Source organism: Rhinoderma darwinii (genome assembly GCF_050947455.1).
Source record: "Rhinoderma darwinii isolate aRhiDar2 chromosome 5 unlocalized genomic scaffold, aRhiDar2.hap1 SUPER_5_unloc_33, whole genome shotgun sequence".
Taxonomy (NCBI): Eukaryota; Metazoa; Chordata; class Amphibia; order Anura; family Rhinodermatidae; genus Rhinoderma; species Rhinoderma darwinii.
Window position 1 is genome coordinate 47,604 of NW_027461791.1, and position 20,932 is coordinate 68,535.

Here is a 20,932-nt window from a genome sequence, read left to right on the forward strand (position 1 = left end):
GGCAGCAAGTGCATGCCCACAGCCACCCCTTGTTCCTTCACACCTTGTATCAGCTGTAATCCAGTCCAGTCCAGTGCTGCCTGCTGAGCAGCACTGACCAACACTGCCTGGGCCCAGGCTTTTATCTCTGAGGCCCCATTATGATGTCAGAAAGCTGGCTCTGGAATCCTGAGGGCTCCACTATGACACGTGCAAAGTTCCGTCTGAACTTTATATAAGACGGTGAGGCTCAGTCAGTCACTCAGTGTTGCCTGAGAGGGCAACACTGCAACAGCCGGCCGCCAGGCTGTCTTTTTTTTGCACAGCTAGTTGCCTCCAGGAGGCCACAAGAGGGAGACAAGGGACTGCAAAATGGAAAATAGGCATCCACCAACTTTACAGACAACTTCTCCTTGCTCCTACAACCTCCATCCTTGCACAGTTTGTTATTCTTCTAGGTAACATAGTAACAAATCCAAATTGCTGCTCTCTTTGTAGGCAAGCAAGGCTTTGTTGCAACTGCAATTCTTACTTCTTCTTGAAATGTAGGGACGACAGTACATTCCATCACATCCATCTAGTGTACACAGGTAGGTCCATTGTGGCGGGCAGGCGAGCGGGCGGGCTGCTTTATTGGCTGTTTGCTGTTCCCCTACTCCACTCCACTATTTGACTGTTGTGCTGCATCAATCAATCAATCAATCAATCAATCAATCAATCAATCAATCAATCAGTGGCTGGCTCAGGTGCAGCTCTTTAACTTACCTAAAAGGGAGGGCGGAGAGAAGACAAGGAAGGTGAATGAGGTGTTCCAATGTGAAATGCCGGAAACACAGAAACACAGACGACACACAACAAGAGGTGGCAATCTATTCATTAATTGCATTTAATCAATGAGCTCATTATCACTCATGCATTGTCCAACAGGTGTTGAAATAATGGGATTAAAAGGGGAGATCCCTTCAGAAAGACAGAAACAATAGCAAAGACAAAAAACACTTTTGGAATCTGCTTTTAGTCAACACATAAGGAAAGGGTGCACCGGTCCTGGAAATACTGCAATACCAGGTCAATGCGTGGAGTGGACAGAGCAAGCTCTATTTCCATCTCCCTGTTCTAAAAATCCATTTAATATATGGTCCCCAGATAGGGGACGTATCAGATATTAAACTGATAAGAACAGATACTACACTTGATCTTAGCCAAAAGGCCGAGAAGCGATAACCCGAACGGGCCGCGCGTTGCCCGAGCTTGCCCGATACTGCTGTTCAGCCCTTGCAGCGATTCAGCCTACTTCTAGGCAATTCCATGGGGCCCTGCAGGCTCACACACTCACAGCTACACGGGAGGTGAATAAAGGCCGGAGAGGAAGCCAGACAGGATTTGCTTCTTTTGCTTGCACCACAATGCAGTGCTGAAAGAGGAGGAATCTACATAAAAACGCCTTCCTGGCAACGCCCAAATGCCCTGCTGCCATGCAGATAAACACTGGCAGCGGCAGCAAGTGCATGCCCACAGCCACCCCTTGTTCCTTCACACCTTGTATCAGCTGTAATCCAGTCCAGTCCAGTGCTGCCTGCTGAGCAGCACTGACCAACACTGCCTGGGCCCAGGCTTTTATCTCTGAGGCCCCATTATGATGTCAGAAAGCTGGCTCTGGAATCCTGAGGGCTCCACTATGACACGTGCAAAGTTCCGTCTGAACTTTATATAAGACGGTGAGGCTCAGTCAGTCACTCAGTGTTGCCTGAGAGGGCAACACTGCAACAGCCGGCCGCCAGGCTGTCTTTTTTTTGCACAGCTAGTTGCCTCCAGGAGGCCACAAGAGGGAGACAAGGGACTGCAAAATGGAAAATAGGCATCCACCAACTTTACAGACAACTTCTCCTTGCTCCTACAACCTCCATCCTTGCACAGTTTGTTATTCTTCTAGGTAACATAGTAACAAATCCAAATTGCTGCTCTCTTTGTAGGCAAGCAAGGCTTTGTTGCAACTGCAATTCTTACTTCTTCTTGAAATGTAGGGACGACAGTACATTCCATCACATCCATCTAGTGTACACAGGTAGGTCCATTGTGGCGGGCAGGCGAGCGGGCGGGCTGCTTTATTGGCTGTTTGCTGTTCCCCTACTCCACTCCACTATTTGACTGTTGTGCTGCATCAATCAATCAATCAATCAATCAATCAATCAATCAATCAATCAATCAATCAATCAATCAATCAATCAATCAGTGGCTGGCTCAGGTGCAGCTCTTTAACTTACCTAAAAGGGAGGGCGGAGAGAAGACAAGGAAGGTGAATGAGGTGTTCCAATGTGAAATGCCGGAAACACAGAAACACAGACGACACACAACAAGAGGTGGCAATCTATGCATTAATTGCATTTAATCAATGAGCTCATTATCACTCATGCATTGTCCAACAGGTGTTGAAATAATGGGATTAAAAGGGGAGATCCCTTCAGAAAGACAGAAACAATAGCAAAGACAAAAAACACTTTTGGAATCTGCTTTTAGTCAACACATAAGGAAAGGGTGCACCGGTCCTGGAAATACTGCAATACCAGGTCAATGCGTGGAGTGGACAGAGCAAGCTCTATTTCCATCTCCCTGTTCTAAAAATCCATTTAATATATGGTCCCCAGATAGGGGACGTATCAGATATTAAACTGATAAGAACAGATACTACACTTGATCTTAGCCAAAAGGCCGAGAAGCGATAACCCGAACGGGCCGCGCGTTGCCCGAGCCTGCCCGATACTGCTGTTCAGCCCTTGCAGCGATTCAGCCTACTTCTAGGCAATTCCATGGGGCCCTGCAGGCTCACACACTCACAGCTACACGGGAGGTGAATAAAGGCCGGAGAGGAAGCCAGACAGGATTTGCTTCTTTTGCTTGCACCACAATGCAGTGCTGAAAGAGGAGGAATCTACATAAAAACGCCTTCCTGGCAACGCCCAAATGCCCTGCTGCCATGCAGATAAAAACTGGCAGCGGCAGCAAGTGCATGCCCACAGCCACCCCTTGTTCCTTCACACCTTGTATCAGCTGTAATCCAGTCCAGTCCAGTGCTGCCTGCTGAGCAGCACTGACCAACACTGCCTGGGCCCAGGCTTTTATCTCTGAGGCCCCATTATGATGTCAGAAAGCTGGCTCTGGAATCCTGAGGGCTCCACTATGACACGTGCAAAGTTCCGTCTGAACTTTATATAAGACGGTGAGGCTCAGTCAGTCACTCAGTGTTGCCTGAGAGGGCAACACTGCAACAGCCGGCCGCCAGGCTGTCTTTTTTTTGCACAGCTAGTTGCCTCCAGGAGGCCACAAGAGGGAGACAAGGGACTGCAAAATGGAAAATAGGCATCCACCAACTTTACAGACAACTTCTCCTTGCTCCTACAACCTCCATCCTTGCACAGTTTGTTATTCTTCTAGGTAACATAGTAACAAATCCAAATTGCTGCTCTCTTTGTAGGCAAGCAAGGCTTTGTTGCAACTGCAATTCTTACTTCTTCTTGAAATGTAGGGACGACAGTACATTCCATCACATCCATCTAGTGTACACAGGTAGGTCCATTGTGGCGGGCAGGCGAGCGGGCGGGCTGCTTTATTGGCTGTTTGCTGTTCCCCTACTCCACTCCACTATTTGACTGTTGTGCTGCATCAATCAATCAATCAATCAATCAATCAATCAATCAATCAATCAATCAGTGGCTGGCTCAGGTGCAGCTCTTTAACTTACCTAAAAGGGAGGGCGGAGAGAAGACAAGGAAGGTGAATGAGGTGTTCCAATGTGAAATGCCGGAAACACAGAAACACAGACGACACACAACAAGAGGTGGCAATCTATTCATTAATTGCATTTAATCAATGAGCTCATTATCACTCATGCATTGTCCAACAGGTGTTGAAATAATGGGATTAAAAGGGGAGATCCCTTCAGAAAGACAGAAACAATAGCAAAGACAAAAAACACTTTTGGAATCTGCTTTTAGTCAACACATAAGGAAAGGGTGCACCGGTCCTGGAAATACTGCAATACCAGGTCAATGCGTGGAGTGGACAGAGCAAGCTCTATTTCCATCTCCCTGTTCTAAAAATCCATTTAATATATGGTCCCCAGATAGGGGACGTATCAGATATTAAACTGATAAGAACAGATACTACACTTGATCTTAGCCAAAAGGCCGAGAAGCGATAACCCGAACGGGCCGCGCGTTGCCCGAGCCTGCCCGATACTGCTGTTCAGCCCTTGCAGCGATTCAGCCTACTTCTAGGCAATTCCATGGGGCCCTGCAGGCTCACACACTCACAGCTACACGGGAGGTGAATAAAGGCCGGAGAGGAAGCCAGACAGGATTTGCTTCTTTTGCTTGCACCACAATGCAGTGCTGAAAGAGGAGGAATCTACATAAAAACGCCTACCTGGCAACGCCCAAATGCCCTGCTGCCATGCAGATAAACACTGGCAGCGGCAGCAAGTGCATGCCCACAGCCACCCCTTGTTCCTTCACACCTTGTATCAGCTGTAATCCAGTCCAGTCCAGTGCTGCCTGCTGAGCAGCACTGACCAACACTGCCTGGGCCCAGGCTTTTATCTCTGAGGCCCCATTATGATGTCAGAAAGCTGGCTCTGGAATCCTGAGGGCTCCACTATGACACGTGCAAAGTTCCGTCTGAACTTTATATAAGACGGTGAGGCTCAGTCAGTCACTCAGTGTTGCCTGAGAGGGCAACACTGCAACAGCCGGCCGCCAGGCTGTCTTTTTTTTGCACAGCTAGTTGCCTCCAGGAGGCCACAAGAGGGAGACAAGGGACTGCAAAATGGAAAATAGGCATCCACCAACTTTACAGACAACTTCTCCTTGCTCCTACAACCTCCATCCTTGCACAGTTTGTTATTCTTCTAGGTAACATAGTAACAAATCCAAATTGCTGCTCTCTTTGTAGGCAAGCAAGGCTTTGTTGCAACTGCAATTCTTACTTCTTCTTGAAATGTAGGGACGACAGTACATTCCATCACATCCATCTAGTGTACACAGGTAGGTCCATTGTGGCGGGCAGGCGAGCGGGCGGGCTGCTTTATTGGCTGTTTGCTGTTCCCCTACTCCACTCCACTATTTGACTGTTGTGCTGCATCAATCAATCAATCAATCAATCAATCAATCAATCAATCAATCAATCAATCAATCAATCAATCAGTGGCTGGCTCAGGTGCAGCTCTTTAACTTACCTAAAAGGGAGGGCGGAGAGAAGACAAGGAAGGTGAATGAGGTGTTCCAATGTGAAATGCCGGAAACACAGAAACACAGACGACACACAACAAGAGGTGGCAATCTATTCATTAATTGCATTTAATCAATGAGCTCATTATCACTCATGCATTGTCCAACAGGTGTTGAAATAATGGGATTAAAAGGGGAGATCCCTTCAGAAAGACAGAAACAATAGCAAAGACAAAAAACACTTTTGGAATCTGCTTTTAGTCAACACATAAGGAAAGGGTGCACCGGTCCTGGAAATACTGCAATACCAGGTCAATGCGTGGAGTGGACAGAGCAAGCTCTATTTCCATCTCCCTGTTCTAAAAATCCATTTAATATATGGTCCCCAGATAGGGGACGTATCAGATATTAAACTGATAAGAACAGATACTACACTTGATCTTAGCCAAAAGGCCGAGAAGCGATAACCCGAACGGGCCGCGCGTTGCCCGAGCCTGCCCGATACTGCTGTTCAGCCCTTGCAGCGATTCAGCCTACTTCTAGGCAATTCCATGGGGCCCTGCAGGCTCACACACTCACAGCTACACGGGAGGTGAATAAAGGCCGGAGAGGAAGCCAGACAGGATTTGCTTCTTTTGCTTGCACCACAATGCAGTGCTGAAAGAGGAGGAATCTACATAAAAACGCCTTCCTGGCAACGCCCAAATGCCCTGCTGCCATGCAGATAAACACTGGCAGCGGCAGCAAGTGCATGCCCACAGCTACCCCTTGTTCCTTCACACCTTGTATCAGCTGTAATCCAGTCCAGTCCAGTGCTGCCTGCTGAGCAGCACTGACCAACACTGCCTGGGCCCAGGCTTTTATCTCTGAGGCCCCATTATGATGTCAGAAAGCTGGCTCTGGAATCCTGAGGGCTCCACTATGACACGTGCAAAGTTCCGTCTGAACTTTATATAAGACGGTGAGGCTCAGTCAGTCACTCAGTGTTGCCTGAGAGGGCAACACTGCAACAGCCGGCCGCCAGGCTGTCTTTTTTTTGCACAGCTAGTTGCCTCCAGGAGGCCACAAGAGGGAGACAAGGGACTGCAAAATGGAAAATAGGCATCCACCAACTTTACAGACAACTTCTCCTTGCTCCTACAACCTCCATCCTTGCACAGTTTGTTATTCTTCTAGGTAACATAGTAACAAATCCAAATTGCTGCTCTCTTTGTAGGCAAGCAAGGCTTTGTTGCAACTGCAATTCTTACTTCTTCTTGAAATGTAGGGACGACAGAAGAGGCTGGACGCAGCTGCAGGCTTGAGGGAAGCCGACATGACCGTCCTGGTAGGGAAAGGGTTAATGTTAAGAGGTGAGGGAAAGGTGAAGGAGCTGAAGGAGGGACGGGGAGGAGCTAGGGGGGACGGGGGGGCCGTTACTGCGCTTCCCGCTGTTTCTCGGCATTGAGCCGGAAGCAGCGGGAGGAGTAATACACAAGAAGCAAAGCTCCCCGTTGCCCGGCTTTTTAGTATGGCAGAGGCCCTGATTTTAGAGCGGCTGCGTGCCGCTGCTGTGCACCACGGTCCCGGATGGCTGGAGGAGACCGTGGCTGCATTAACGCGGATCCCGGACGCCGTTTCGCCACGTCGGGCACGGCGTTCGGGGTCTGTTGTAAGGGACAGGCTCCCCTCCCCCGGCCCCCCTACGAGCATGGCTATGGCGGCGGGGGGGGAGTCGGCAACAACCGCTCCTGCGCTGGGCAGGCAGAGAGCGGTAGCAGGGGTGACGGCGATGCAGGCTGTGTCGACCCGTCCCTCTCGGCGGTCCCGACCTCCAGAGCGCCTGAGTCCGGAGGTAGTCCCGCGGACACGGCGTCGCAGAGGGAGCCCGATCCCGGACGCTGCAGGCCAGGCAGCTGGGAGGACCGCCCCTTCCCAGGCCCTGCGTCCTGGCAGGAATCCCAGGCCGCGACGGGGTCCGGCGGTAAGCAGGGAGTCGCAGGCCGGGCTCCCTGTCACCCCTCCCCCATCAGATGGAAGATGTCGAGAGCAAGGTACGGCCGCCCCGCATGGTGATGTTCCGGCCAGGGGGCAGGCTTCGTCAGGATCGTCTAGACGGACGACTAGATCTGCAGCGACGTCGAGGCAACAGGTCCGGTCGGAAGTCTGGGTCCCGGCGGTCGGGCGGCAGGTTGCCGGCCCATCGGTCAGCGCGTCCTCATCCCCTTTCCGAAGAGGTCGTTGGGAGGGACAGTCGTCGGCGAGAGAAGAACTGGAGGAAGGTGAACTGGACGTCTATCGTCGAGGTCAGGATGGTCCGGCTGACGGGAACACAGCGCCTGTGCAGCCCGGTGAGTGTATAACTCCATTATTGTCTTATCCAGCGATTTTTATGTCGGGTGTCGGCGGGGGGGCTGCTAGCATAGCATCGGGGGCCGGTAGTGGCGCGGGCGGACGCGACGGAGCGGGTTTGGCAGATTTAGTGGGTTGCTTACGGGAGCTGGTGGGGCGCCTGGATAGGGCCGCGGCGCCGGTAGTAACGGAAGTGTCCCCTGCGGTAGTTTGGGAAGGCCCCAGGGAAGTGGGATCGTTGCAGGCGCGTCCTGTGGTGGCGGTTAGAGAGGCGGTCGCGGTGTCGGTGCAGACTGAGGCACAGAAGGACGGCGATCGAGTGCGCATGGACGATCGTGCTCGGGGGGAGGTGTATGTTTGTTTTGAGGGTCCGTTGGGGGCGCATTTAAAGCAGGAGGTGCGTGATCGGATCTGGAAAGATGAATATGTTGAAATTTTTTCTCTCTTGCCGCTGGCTAAATTCAATTTGGATAAGAGCAAGCGGGATGAGAGTAAAAAGGACGAGGAGGAACGGCGGCGGTATAGGCTTATCCCGCAGACGTTCGTTAATTGGTCGCAGGCGTTCGCCATATTGGCTAGTGTGATAGGGGAAAAGGCGCCGGAAAATTGTTCGGCGTTATTTTGTTATTTTGATGCTATTGGGGAGGCTCATAGGGCGTATGGGGGTCAGGCGTGGCTGCGATATGATGAGCAATTCCGTCAGCGGAAGGCGGTTCGGCCGGCGATTCGGTGGGACCAGAAGGATATTGCTCTCTGGTTACGGGTTACGGCTCCGGTTAGGCAGCCCTTTCCCGGGAGCGGTGGCCAGGGAGGCCAGACTAGTCAGAGTGGACCAAGCGGCGGGGGAAAGGCGGGGTTTTGCTGGCAATTCAATGAAGGCCAGTGCAAGTTCGGGGCCACGTGCAAGTTCAAGCACGTGTGCTCCGAGTGTAATGGGGCATCACACGGGGCGGCAAAATGTCTGCGGAAAAAGAGGTCCGGGAACCAGCACGGGGCTGGTCAAGGGGGTGTCGCCGGTGAGGGTGGAAAGGATGGCCCCTTATCTAAATGAGTATCCGGATAGGGCGGCAGCTAAGTTGCTTTATGAAGGGTTTAGTGTTGGTTTTGTTATTCCTCCGCCTCCTTATGAGGTTCCGGTTACGCGGAGAAATTTAAAATCGGCTTACTTGCATGCGGAAGTCGTGTCGGAAAAGTTGTTAAAAGAAGTTTCGTTGGGGCGCATGTCGGGGCCATTTGTGGAGTCGCCGGTGAAAGATTTAGTTGTGTCCCCTTTGGGTATTGTCCCTAAACGCGAGCCCGGAAAGTTTCGTTTGATTCAACATTTATCGTATCCCAAAGGTTCGTCGGTAAATGACGGGATTGATCACGAGTTGTGTTCCGTAGTTTATACCTCATTCGATAAGGCGGTGGGGTTAGTGCGGGCTGCGGGTCCGGGGGCGCTGCTAGCAAAAACCGACATCGAGGCGGCGTTCAGGTTGTTGCCGGTGCATCCAGAAAGCCAACGGCTGTTGGGTTGTTTTTGGAATGGGGCCTTTTACGTGGATCGGTGCCTTCCGATGGGGTGTTCTCTTTCTTGTGCATACTTCGAGGCGTTTAGTAGCTTCGTGGAGTGGGTAACGAGGGGAGTATCCGGGGTCGATTCGTTGATCCATTACTTAGATGATTTTTTGTGCGTTGGCCCGGGGGGTTCGCCGGTTTGCGGTAACTTGCTTCATGCCCTGCAGAAGGTGGCGAGGGATTTTGGGATCCCTTTGGCGCCGGAAAAAACGGAGGGCCCGGTAGCGACGATTTGTTTCTTGGGAATCGAAATTGACTCGGTGGCAATGGAGTGTCGGCTCCCGGCGGATAAGTTGGGTGCTTTGAGGCTGGAGGTGCGACGGGCTTGTAGAAGGAAGAAAATGTCGCTGAGGGAGCTTCAGTCGCTGCTGGGGAAGTTGAATTTCGCCTGCCGGATTATGCCGATGGGGAGGGTGTTTGGTAGAAGGTTGGCGGCGGCAACGGCGGGAGTGCGGGCGCCGCATCATTTTGTGAGGCTCAAGGAGGAGCACCGAGCTGATCTTCAGGTTTGGGATGACTTCTTGGGCCAGTACAATGGTCGCTCGCTATGGATGGCCCCAGCGCAGGATACGAGTGATCTGAATATTTTCACGGATGCGGCTGGGGCGGGTGGCTTTGGAGCTTACGGGGGAGGTCCGTGGTGCGCAGGTCAATGGCCGGCTAGCTGGGTGTCCAGTGGATTGACGCGGAATCTGGCCCTGCTCGAGCTGTTTCCCATCGTGGTGGCGGCTACCATTTGGGGGGACAGGCTCAGGGATAAGAAGGTCCGTTTTTACTGCGACAACATGGGGGTGGTGCTTGCCATTAATAACATCACGGCGTCCTCTCCTCCGGTAGTTCAATTGTTGCGACATTTAGTGTTGGTGTGTTTGTCGCTGAACGCGTGGGTGGTGGCGGTGCATGTCCCGGGTGTACGGAATTGTGTTGCTGATGCTCTTTCTCGCTCGCAGTGGGACCGGTTTCGGCAATTGGCCCCGGGAGCGGAACGTCTCGGTTTGGCGTGTCCGGATCATCTATGGGATCTGGTATCGGTCCCGTAGAGCAGCTGTTACAAAGGTCTTTGGCGCGCACGACGTGGAGGGCTTATGCTGCTTGTTGGAGGCAGTGGGAGGAGTGGGTAAGAGAGTTGGGTGATGTTAATACGGATAGAGACAGGTTGGTGGCACTTTTGTATTGGTTAGGGGATGCCTGGGAGGGGGGGTTTTCAGTAGCGAAGGTGAACCGGTTTATATCCGCGGTGGCGTTTGGGCTTAAGTTGCGGGGCTTGCGGGATGTATCGAAGGAATTTCTGGTATCGCAGGCTTTGAAGGGGTTGCGCAGAGGTAGGGTGGAGGCGGATAGTAGAAGGCCGGTGTCGTTTGCTTTGCTGGGCTTGTTGGGCGGTTCATTGGCATCGGTATGTCGTTCTTCAGATGAAATGGATTTGTTTCGGTTGGCTTTCTCGTTGGCGTTCTTCGGAGCATTTAGAATAGGTGAGTTGGTGTCGCCAAGTACTAAACAGGCAGGGGGGCTGAGATCTGGGGAGGTGAGCCTTTTTGCAGATCGGTTGGAGGTATGGTTGCGTAGATCAAAAACTGACCAATTAGGGAAGGGAAAACTGATAGTTTTGTTCGCTCTCCCGGGGTCGGTCATGTGCCCAGTAGAGTGCATGCGGGGTTTTACAAAAAACAGGGGGTCTCCAGATTTGCCTTTGTTACGTCATGTGGACGGGTCGTTCTTGTCCAGGTTTCAGTTTGGAGCTGTTTTTAAAAAATGTTTGACGGCGGTTGGGGTTGCGGCAGGCTCATATTCATCTCATTCCTTCCGGATTGGCGCAGCAACGGAAGCAGGGCGCTGGGGGTTGGATGATGAGGGGGTGAGGCGTATTGGTCGTTGGGAGTCAAAAAGGTTTAAGTCCTATGTCCGCCCCCATATGTTGTAATTTTGTTGTTTATGCTTGCAAATGTTATATGGTGGTGCCTAACTGTGTTTTCCGTTTCAGATTCGCCTCCTTGTCTGGTGTGGTTGATGGGTCATTCGTACGTGCACTGGGGGGCTTTGAGGGCGGACGTCCGCCCGGATGGTCGCCAGTTGCGCATTCCGCGACAGGATGCGGTTGTGCATTGGCTGGGGTTTAGAGGTATGTCGTGGAACAGGGTGTTGGCGGAATTCCAGACATATGTGCGGCTTGATAGGGTTCCGGAGGTTTTAGTGTTGCACGTGGGTGGGAATGACTTAGGAGTCCGCCCTTTTCGTGAGTTGGTGCGGGATATCAAACATGATTTGTTGTGTTTGTGGGTATCTTATCCCAAGTTGGTGGTAGTGTGGTCGGACATAGTCCCAAGGAAGCATTGGCGGTTAGCTAGATCGGTGGAGAGAGTCAATAAAGCTCGGATAAAAGTTAACCGGGCGGTGTCCCGTTTTGTGGCAAAGAACGGGGGCATTTGCGTGAGGCATAGGGATTTGGAGTCAGGATTGGGGAATTTCTGGAGGAGTGACGGGGTTCATCTGACCGAGGTTGGCATTGATATTTGGAGCTTGGCTATAGCAGAAGGCATAGAAAGGGCGGTGGTGGTGTGGAGGAACTCACAGGCTTAAGGTGGTCAAGGCCTGTTTCGCGGTGGCGGGGGGAGTCCTTGAGGCCAGTCAGTACAAAATGGTGGGGGGGTCGCATCGGGGGTATGCGTCCCCCAAAAAAGGTACATGGTTGAAGACTTCATCGGGTGTTATCCCTTTGAAGTGGTCTTCTGGTAGAAGGTATGTCACTTGAAGGCTTCATCGGGTGTTATCCCTTTGAAGTGGACTTCTAGTGGTCGGTATATCACTTGAGGGCTTCAACGGGTGTTATCCCCTTGAAGTGGACTTCTAGTGGTTGGAGCCATCTGCAGAGGTGAACGGTGCTTCCGAGCTGGTTTACGGCTGGAGGTAATTAGTGGTTTGCAGATGGCTAATTCGGTGTGTTCTTGAAAGGAACATCTGAAGGGGCTTCAAGGACTTCCTCTGCTCGGGTTAATGTTAACGTTTAATTGTTATTTATGATTCTGACCCATGTTGGGTCATGTGAATTATTAGGAGGAATTCTCTGGTGGATTCCTAACTAGTTATCCGAATGTTTCGGATTTAAATTGTTTTTATAAAACTGTGAAATTAATAAACGGCTGCTGTGGCCATTTCACATCCAACCTCGGTGTCATGTGTCGTTACTAAATGGGGGTGGGGGATAGTATGGTTTAAGGTTAACACACGACTCTACCTAGGCAGGTCAAGAAGAGGCTGGACGCAGCTGCAGGCTTGAGGGAAGCCGACATGACCGTCCTGGTAGGGAAAGGGTTAATGTTAAGAGGTGAGGGAAAGGTGAAGGAGCTGAAGGAGGGACGGGGAGGAGCTAGGGGGGACGGGGGGGCCGTTACTGCGCTTCCCGCTGTTTCTCGGCATTGAGCCGGAAGCAGCGGGAGGAGTAATACACAAGAAGCAAAGCTCCCACCCTCCCACCCTTGTTTTGTTACTCCTTAGGTCTTCTGTACGTCCGTATATGAGCGTTGTGTTTTATTTTGTGTGTTTATTTAACATGTTTTTCTTTTTTCCGGAGTAGGTTCTGTTGTCATGGCAGCTGGCGGGGGGAGTCCTTGAGGCCAGTCAGTACAAAATGGTGGGGGGGTCGCATCGGGGGTATGCGTCCCCCAAAAAAGGTACATGGTTGAAGACTTCATCGGGTGTTATCCCTTTGAAGTGGTCTTCTGGTAGAAGGTATGTCACTTGAAGGCTTCATCGGGTGTTATCCCTTTGAAGTGGACTTCTAGTGGTCGGTATATCACTTGAGGGCTTCAACGGGTGTTATCCCCTTGAAGTGGACTTCTAGTGGTTGGAGCCATCTGCAGAGGTGAACGGTGCTTCCGAGCTGGTTTACGGCTGGAGGTAATTAGTGGTTTGCAGATGGCTAATTCGGTGTGTTCTTGAAAGGAACATCTGAAGGGGCTTCAAGGACTTCCTCTGCTCGGGTTAATGTTAACGTTTAATTGTTATTTATGATTCTGACCCATGTTGGGTCATGTGAATTATTAGGAGGAATTCTCTGGTGGATTCCTAACTAGTTATCCGAATGTTTCGGATTTAAATTGTTTTTATAAAACTGTGAAATTAATAAACGGCTGCTGTGGCCATTTCACATCCAACCTCGGTGTCATGTGTCGTTACTAAATGGGGGTGGGGGATAGTATGGTTTAAGGTTAACACACGACTCTACCTAGGCAGGTCAAGTACATTCCATCACATCCATCTAGTGTACACAGGTAGGTCCATTGTGGCGGGCAGGCGAGCGGGCGGGCTGCTTTATTGGCTGTTTGCTGTTCCCCTACTCCACTCCACTATTTGACTGTTGTGCTGCATCAATCAATCAATCAATCAATCAATCAATCAATCAATCAATCAATCAATCAATCAGTGGCTGGCTCAGGTGCAGCTCTTTAACTTACCTAAAAGGGAGGGCGGAGAGAAGACAAGGAAGGTGAATGAGGTGTTCCAATGTGAAATGCCGGAAACACAGAAACACAGACGACACACAACAAGAGGTGGCAATCTATTCATTAATTGCATTTAATCAATGAGCTCATTATCACTCATGCATTGTCCAACAGGTGTTGAAATAATGGGATTAAAAGGGGAGATCCCTTCAGAAAGACAGAAACAATAGCAAAGACAAAAAACACTTTTGGAATCTGCTTTTAGTCAACACATAAGGAAAGGGTGCACCGGTCCTGGAAATACTGCAATACCAGGTCAATGCGTGGAGTGGACAGAGCAAGCTCTATTTCCATCTCCCTGTTCTAAAAATCCATTTAATATATGGTCCCCAGATAGGGGACGTATCAGATATTAAACTGATAAGAACAGATACTACACTTGATCTTAGCCAAAAGGCCGAGAAGCGATAACCCGAACGGGCCGCGCGTTGCCCGAGCCTGCCCGATACTGCTGTTCAGCCCTTGCAGCGATTCAGCCTACTTCTAGGCAATTCCATGGGGCCCTGCAGGCTCACACACTCACAGCTACACGGGAGGTGAATAAAGGCCGGAGAGGAAGCCAGACAGGATTTGCTTCTTTTGCTTGCACCACAATGCAGTGCTGAAAGAGGAGGAATCTACATAAAAACGCCTTCCTGGCAACGCCCAAATGCCCTGCTGCCATGCAGATAAACACTGGCAGCGGCAGCAAGTGCATGCCCACAGCCACCCCTTGTTCCTTCACACCTTGTATCAGCTGTAATCCAGTCCAGTCCAGTGCTGCCTGCTGAGCAGCACTGACCAACACTGCCTGGGCCCAGGCTTTTATCTCTGAGGCCCCATTATGATGTCAGAAAGCTGGCTCTGGAATCCTGAGGGCTCCACTATGACACGTGCAAAGTTCCGTCTGAACTTTATATAAGACGGTGAGGCTCAGTCAGTCACTCAGTGTTGCCTGAGAGGGCAACACTGCAACAGCCGGCCGCCAGGCTGTCTTTTTTTTGCACAGCTAGTTGCCTCCAGGAGGCCACAAGAGGGAGACAAGGGACTGCAAAATGGAAAATAGGCATCCACCAACTTTACAGACAACTTCTCCTTGCTCCTACAACCTCCATCCTTGCACAGTTTGTTATTCTTCTAGGTAACATAGTAACAAATCCAAATTGCTGCTCTCTTTGTAGGCAAGCAAGGCTTTGTTGCAACTGCAATTCTTACTTCTTCTTGAAATGTAGGGACGACAGTACATTCCATCACATCCATCTAGTGTACACAGGTAGGTCCATTGTGGCGGGCAGGCGAGCGGGCGGGCTGCTTTATTGGCTGTTTGCTGTTCCCCTACTCCACTCCACTATTTGACTGTTGTGCTGCATCAATCAATCAATCAATCAATCAATCAATCAATCAATCAATCAATCAATCAGTGGCTGGCTCAGGTGCAGCTCTTTAACTTACCTAAAAGGGAGGGCGGAGAGAAGACAAGGAAGGTGAATGAGGTGTTCCAATGTGAAATGCCGGAAACACAGAAACACAGACGACACACAACAAGAGGTGGCAATCTATTCATTAATTGCATTTAATCAATGAGCTCATTATCACTCATGCATTGTCCAACAGGTGTTGAAATAATGGGATTAAAAGGGGAGATCCCTTCAGAAAGACAGAAACAATAGCAAAGACAAAAAACACTTTTGGAATCTGCTTTTAGTCAACACATAAGGAAAGGGTGCACCGGTCCTGGAAATACTGCAATACCAGGTCAATGCGTGGAGTGGACAGAGCAAGCTCTATTTCCATCTCCCTGTTCTAAAAATCCATTTAATATATGGTCCCCAGATAGGGGACGTATCAGATATTAAACTGATAAGAACAGATACTACACTTGATCTTAGCCAAAAGGCCGAGAAGCGATAACCCGAACGGGCCGCGCGTTGCCCGAGCCTGCCCGATACTGCTGTTCAGCCCTTGCAGCGATTCAGCCTACTTCTAGGCAATTCCATGGGGCCCTGCAGGCTCACACACTCACAGCTACACGGGAGGTGAATAAAGGCCGGAGAGGAAGCCAGACAGGATTTGCTTCTTTTGCTTGCACCACAATGCAGTGCTGAAAGAGGAGGAATCTACATAAAAACGCCTTCCTGGCAACGCCCAAATGCCCTGCTGCCATGCAGATAAACACTGGCAGCGGCAGCAAGTGCATGCCCACAGCCACCCCTTGTTCCTTCACACCTTGTATCAGCTGTAATCCAGTCCAGTCCAGTGCTGCCTGCTGAGCAGCACTGACCAACACTGCCTGGGCCCAGGCTTTTATCTCTGAGGCCCCATTATGATGTCAGAAAGCTGGCTCTGGAATCCTGAGGGCTCCACTATGACACGTGCAAAGTTCCGTCTGAACTTTATATAAGACGGTGAGGCTCAGTCAGTCACTCAGTGTTGCCTGAGAGGGCAACACTGCAACAGCCGGCCGCCAGGCTGTCTTTTTTTTGCACAGCTAGTTGCCTCCAGGAGGCCACAAGAGGGAGACAAGGGACTGCAAAATGGAAAATAGGCATCCACCAACTTTACAGACAACTTCTCCTTGCTCCTACAACCTCCATCCTTGCACAGTTTGTTATTCTTCTAGGTAACATAGTAACAAATCCAAATTGCTGCTCTCTTTGTAGGCAAGCAAGGCTTTGTTGCAACTGCAATTCTTACTTCTTCTTGAAATGTAGGGACGACAGTACATTCCATCACATCCATCTAGTGTACACAGGTAGGTCCATTGTGGCGGGCAGCCGAGCGGGCGGGCTGCTTTATTGGCTGTTTGCTGTTCCCCTACTCCACTCCACTATTTGACTGTTGTGCTGCATCAATCAATCAATCAATCAATCAATCAATCAATCAATCAATCAATCAATCAGTGGCTGGCTCAGGTGCAGCTCTTTAACTTACCTAAAAGGGAGGGCGGAGAGAAGACAAGGAAGGTGAATGAGGTGTTCCAATGTGAAATGCCGGAAACACAGAAACACAGACGACACACAACAAGAGGTGGCAATCTATTCATTAATTGCATTTAATCAATGAGCTCATTATCACTCATGCATTGTCCAACAGGTGTTGAAATAATGGGATTAAAAGGGGAGATCCCTTCAGAAAGACAGAAACAATAGCAAAGACAAAAAACACTTTTGGAATCTGCTTTTAGTCAACACATAAGGAAAGGGTGCACCGGTCCTGGAAATACTGCAATACCAGGTCAATGCGTGGAGTGGACAGAGCAAGCTCTATTTCCATCTCCCTGTTCTAAAAATCCATTTAATATATGGTCCCCAGATAGGGGACGTATCAGATATTAAACTGATAAGAACAGATACTACACTTGATCTTAGCCAAAAGGCCGAGAAGCGATAACCCGAACGGGCCGCGCGTTGCCCGAGCCTGCCCGATACTGCTGTTCAGCCCTTGCAGCGATTCAGCCTACTTCTAGGCAATTCCATGGGGCCCTGCAGGCTCACACACTCACAGCTACACGGGAGGTGAATAAAGGCCGGAGAGGAAGCCAGACAGGATTTGCTTCTTTTGCTTGCACCACAATGCAGTGCTGAAAGAGGAGGAATCTACATAAAAACGCCTTCCTGGCAACGCCCAAATGCCCTGCTGCCATGCAGATAAACACTGGCAGCGGCAGCAAGTGCATGCCCACAGCCACCCCTTGTTCCTTCACACCTTGTATCAGCTGTAATCCAGTCCAGTCCAGTGCTGCCTGCTGAGCAGCACTGACCAACACTGCCTGGGCCCAGGCTTTTATCTCTGAGGCCCCATTATGATGTCAGAAAGCTGGCTCTGGAATCCTGAGGGCTCCACTATGACACGTGCAAAGTTCCGTCTGAACTTTATATAAGACGGTGAGGCTCAGTCAGTCACTCAGTGTTGCCTGAGAGGGCAACACTGCAACAGCCGGCCGCCAGGCTGTCTTTTTTTTGCACAGCTAGTTGCCTCCAGGAGGCCACAAGAGGGAGACAAGGGACTGCAAAATGGAAAATAGGCATCCACCAACTTTACAGACAACTTCTCCTTGCTCCTACAACCTCCATCCTTGCACAGTTTGTTATTCTTCTAGGTAACATAGTAACAAATCCAAATTGCTGCTCTCTTTGTAGGCAAGCAAGGCTTTGTTGCAACTGCAATTCTTACTTCTTCTTGAAATGTAGGGACGACAGTACATTCCATCACATCCATCTAGTGTACACAGGTAGGTCCATTGTGGCGGGCAGGCGAGCGGGCGGGCTGCTTTATTGGCTGTTTGCTGTTCCCCTACTCCACTCCACTATTTGACTGTTGTGCTGCATCAATCAATCAATCAATCAATCAATCAATCAATCAATCAATCAATCAGTGGCTGGCTCAGGTGCAGCTCTTTAACTTACCTAAAAGGGAGGGCGGAGAGAAGACAAGGAAGGTGAATGAGGTGTTCCAATGTGAAATGCCGGAAACACAGAAACACAGACGACACACAACAAGAGGTGGCAATCTATTCATTAATTGCATTTAATCAATGAGCTCATTATCACTCATGCATTGTCCAACAGGTGTTGAAATAATGGGATTAAAAGGGGAGATCCCTTCAGAAAGACAGAAACAATAGCAAAGACAAAAAACACTTTTGGAATCTGCTTTTAGTCAACACATAAGGAAAGGGTGCACCGATCCTGGAAATACTGCAATACCAGGTCAATGCGTGGAGTGGACAGAGCAAGCTCTATTTCCATCTCCCTGTTCTAAAAATCCATTTAATATATGGTCCCCAGATAGGGGACGTATCAGATATTAAACTGATAAGAACAGATACTACACTTGATCTTAGCCAAAAGGCCGAGAAGCGATAACCCGAACGGGCCGCGCGTTGCCCGAGCCTGCCCGATACTGCTGTTCAGCCCTTGCAGCGATTCAGCCTACTTCTAGGCAATTCCATGGGGCCCTGCAGGCTCACACACTCACAGCTACACGGGAGGTGAATAAAGGCCGGAGAGGAAGCCAGACAGGATTTGCTTCTTTTGCTTGCACCACAATGCAGTGCTGAAAGAGGAGGAATCTACATAAAAACGCCTTCCTGGCAACGCCCAAATGCCCTGCTGCCATGCAGATAAACACTGGCAGCGGCAGCAAGTGCATGCCCACAGCCACCCCTTGTTCCTTCACACCTTGTATCAGCTGTAATCCAGTCCAGTCCAGTGCTGCCTGCTGAGCAGCACTGACCAACACTGCCTGGGCCCAGGCTTTTATCTCTGAGGCCCCATTATGATGTCAGAAAGCTGGCTCTGGAATCCTGAGGGCTCCACTATGACACGTGCAAAGTTCCGTCTGAACTTTATATAAGACGGTGAGGCTCAGTCAGTCACTCAGTGTTGCCTGAGAGGGCAACACTGCAACAGCCGGCCGCCAGGCTGTCTTTTTTTTGCACAGCTAGTTGCCTCCAGGAGGCCACAAGAGGGAGACAAGGGACTGCAAAATGGAAAATAGGCATCCACCAACTTTACAGACAACTTCTCCTTGCTCCTACAACCTCCATCCTTGCACAGTTTGTTATTCTTCTAGGTAACATAGTAACAAATCCAAATTGCTGCTCTCTTTGTAGGCAAGCAAGGCTTTGTTGCAACTGCAATTCTTACTTCTTCTTGAAATGTAGGGACGACAGTACATTCCATCACATCCATCTAGTGTACACAGGTAGGTCCATTGTGGCGGGCAGGCGAGCGGGCGGGCTGCTTTATTGGCTGTTTGCTGTTCCCCTACTCCACTCCACTATTTGACTGTTGTGCTGCATCAATCAATCAATCAATCAATCAATCAATCAATCAATCAATCAGTGGCTGGCTCAGGTGCAGCTCTTTAACTTACCTAAAAGGGAGGGCGGAGAGAAGACAAGGAAGATGAATGAGGTGTTCCAATGTGAAATGCCGGAAACACAGAAACACAGACGACACACAACAAGAGGTGGCAATCTATTCATTAATTGCATTTAATCAATGAGCTCATTATCACTCATGCATTGTCCAACAGGTGTTGAAATAATGGGATTAAAAGGGGAGATCCCTTCAGAAAGACAGAAACAATAGCAAAGACAAAAAACACTTTTGGAATCTGCTTTTAGTCAACACATAAGGAAAGGGTGCACCGGTCCTGGAAATACTGCAATACCAGGTCAATGCGTGGAGTGGACAGAGCAAGCTCTATTTCCATCTCCCTGTTCTAAAAATCCATTTAATATATGGTCCCCAGATAGGGGACGTATCAGATATTAAACTGATAAGAACAGATACTACACTTGATCTTAGCCAAAAGGCCGAGAAGCGATAACCCGAACGGGCCGCGCGTTGCCCGAGCCTGCCCGATACTGCTGTTCAGCCCTTGCAGCGATTCAGCCTACTTCTAGGCAATTCCATGGGGCCCTGCAGGCTCACACACTCACAGCTACACAGGAGGTGAATAAAGGCCGGAGAGGAAGCCAGACAGGATTTGCTTCTTTTGCTTGCACCACAATGCAGTGCTGAAAGAGGAGGAATCTACATAAAAACGCCTTCCTGGCAACGCCCAAATGCCCTGCTGCCATGCAGATAAACACTGGCAGCGGCAGCAAGTGCATGCCCACAGCCACCCCTTGTTCCTTCACACCTTGTATCAGCTGTAATCCAGTCCAGTCCAGTGCTGCCTGCTGAGCAGCACTGACCAACACTGCCTGGGCCCAGGCTTTTATCTCTGAGGCCCCATTATGATGTCAGAAAGCTGGCTCTGGAATCCTGAGGGCTCCACTATGACACGTGCAAAGTTCCGTCTGAACTTTATATAAGACGGTGAGGCTCAGTCAGTCACTCAGTGTTGCCTGAGAGGGCAACACTGCAACAGCCGGCCGCCAGGCTGTCTTTTTTTTGCACAGCTAGTTGCCTCCAGGAGGCCACAAGAGGGAGACAAGGGACTGCAAAATGGAAAATAGGCATCCACCAACTTTACAGACAACTTCTCCTTGCTCCTACAATCTCCATCCTTGCACAGTTTGTTATTCTTCTAGGTAACATAGTAACAAATCCAAATTGCTGCTCTCTTTGTAGGCAAGCAAGGCTTTGTTGCAACTGCAATTCTTACTTCTTCTTGAAATGTAGGGACGACAGTACATTCCATCACATCCATCTAGTGTACACAGGTAGGTCCATTGTGGCGGGCAGGCGAGCGGGCGGGCTGCTTTATTGGCTGTTTGCTGTTCCCCTACTCCACTCCACTATTTGACTGTTGTGCTGCATCAATCAATCAATCAATCAATCAATCAATCAATCAATCAATCAATCAATCAATCAATCAATCAATCAATCAATCAATCAGTGGCTGGCTCAG

At 50.0% G+C, this 20,932-nt stretch overlaps 9 non-coding genes across 9 annotated transcripts; all 9 read right to left on the minus strand.

Annotated features, from left to right (window-relative positions):
• Positions 1-1,010: 1,010 nt before the first annotated feature.
• LOC142690368 (U2 spliceosomal RNA) lies at positions 1,011-1,201 on the minus strand. The gene has a single exon (XR_012859148.1). It is a non-coding gene; the product is annotated as a U2 spliceosomal RNA (small nuclear RNA).
• Positions 1,202-2,509: 1,308 nt separating this feature from the next.
• On the minus strand, positions 2,510-2,700 carry LOC142690370 (U2 spliceosomal RNA). The gene has a single exon (XR_012859150.1). It is a non-coding gene; the product is annotated as a U2 spliceosomal RNA (small nuclear RNA).
• A 1,284-nt stretch (positions 2,701-3,984) lies between these two features.
• On the minus strand, positions 3,985-4,175 carry LOC142690371 (U2 spliceosomal RNA). The gene has a single exon (XR_012859151.1). It is a non-coding gene; the product is annotated as a U2 spliceosomal RNA (small nuclear RNA).
• A 1,300-nt stretch (positions 4,176-5,475) lies between these two features.
• On the minus strand, positions 5,476-5,666 carry LOC142690372 (U2 spliceosomal RNA). Its single transcript, XR_012859152.1, has one exon. It is a non-coding gene; the product is annotated as a U2 spliceosomal RNA (small nuclear RNA).
• Positions 5,667-13,806: 8,140 nt separating this feature from the next.
• Positions 13,807-13,997, minus strand: LOC142690374 (U2 spliceosomal RNA). Its single transcript, XR_012859153.1, has one exon. It is a non-coding gene; the product is annotated as a U2 spliceosomal RNA (small nuclear RNA).
• A 1,288-nt stretch (positions 13,998-15,285) lies between these two features.
• LOC142690375 (U2 spliceosomal RNA) lies at positions 15,286-15,476 on the minus strand. Its single transcript, XR_012859154.1, has one exon. It is a non-coding gene; the product is annotated as a U2 spliceosomal RNA (small nuclear RNA).
• A 1,288-nt stretch (positions 15,477-16,764) lies between these two features.
• LOC142690376 (U2 spliceosomal RNA) lies at positions 16,765-16,955 on the minus strand. The gene has a single exon (XR_012859155.1). It is a non-coding gene; the product is annotated as a U2 spliceosomal RNA (small nuclear RNA).
• Positions 16,956-18,239: 1,284 nt separating this feature from the next.
• LOC142690040 (U2 spliceosomal RNA) lies at positions 18,240-18,430 on the minus strand. The gene has a single exon (XR_012858855.1). It is a non-coding gene; the product is annotated as a U2 spliceosomal RNA (small nuclear RNA).
• Positions 18,431-19,710: 1,280 nt separating this feature from the next.
• LOC142690377 (U2 spliceosomal RNA) lies at positions 19,711-19,901 on the minus strand. The gene has a single exon (XR_012859156.1). It is a non-coding gene; the product is annotated as a U2 spliceosomal RNA (small nuclear RNA).
• Between the last annotated feature and the right edge of the window lie 1,031 nt (positions 19,902-20,932).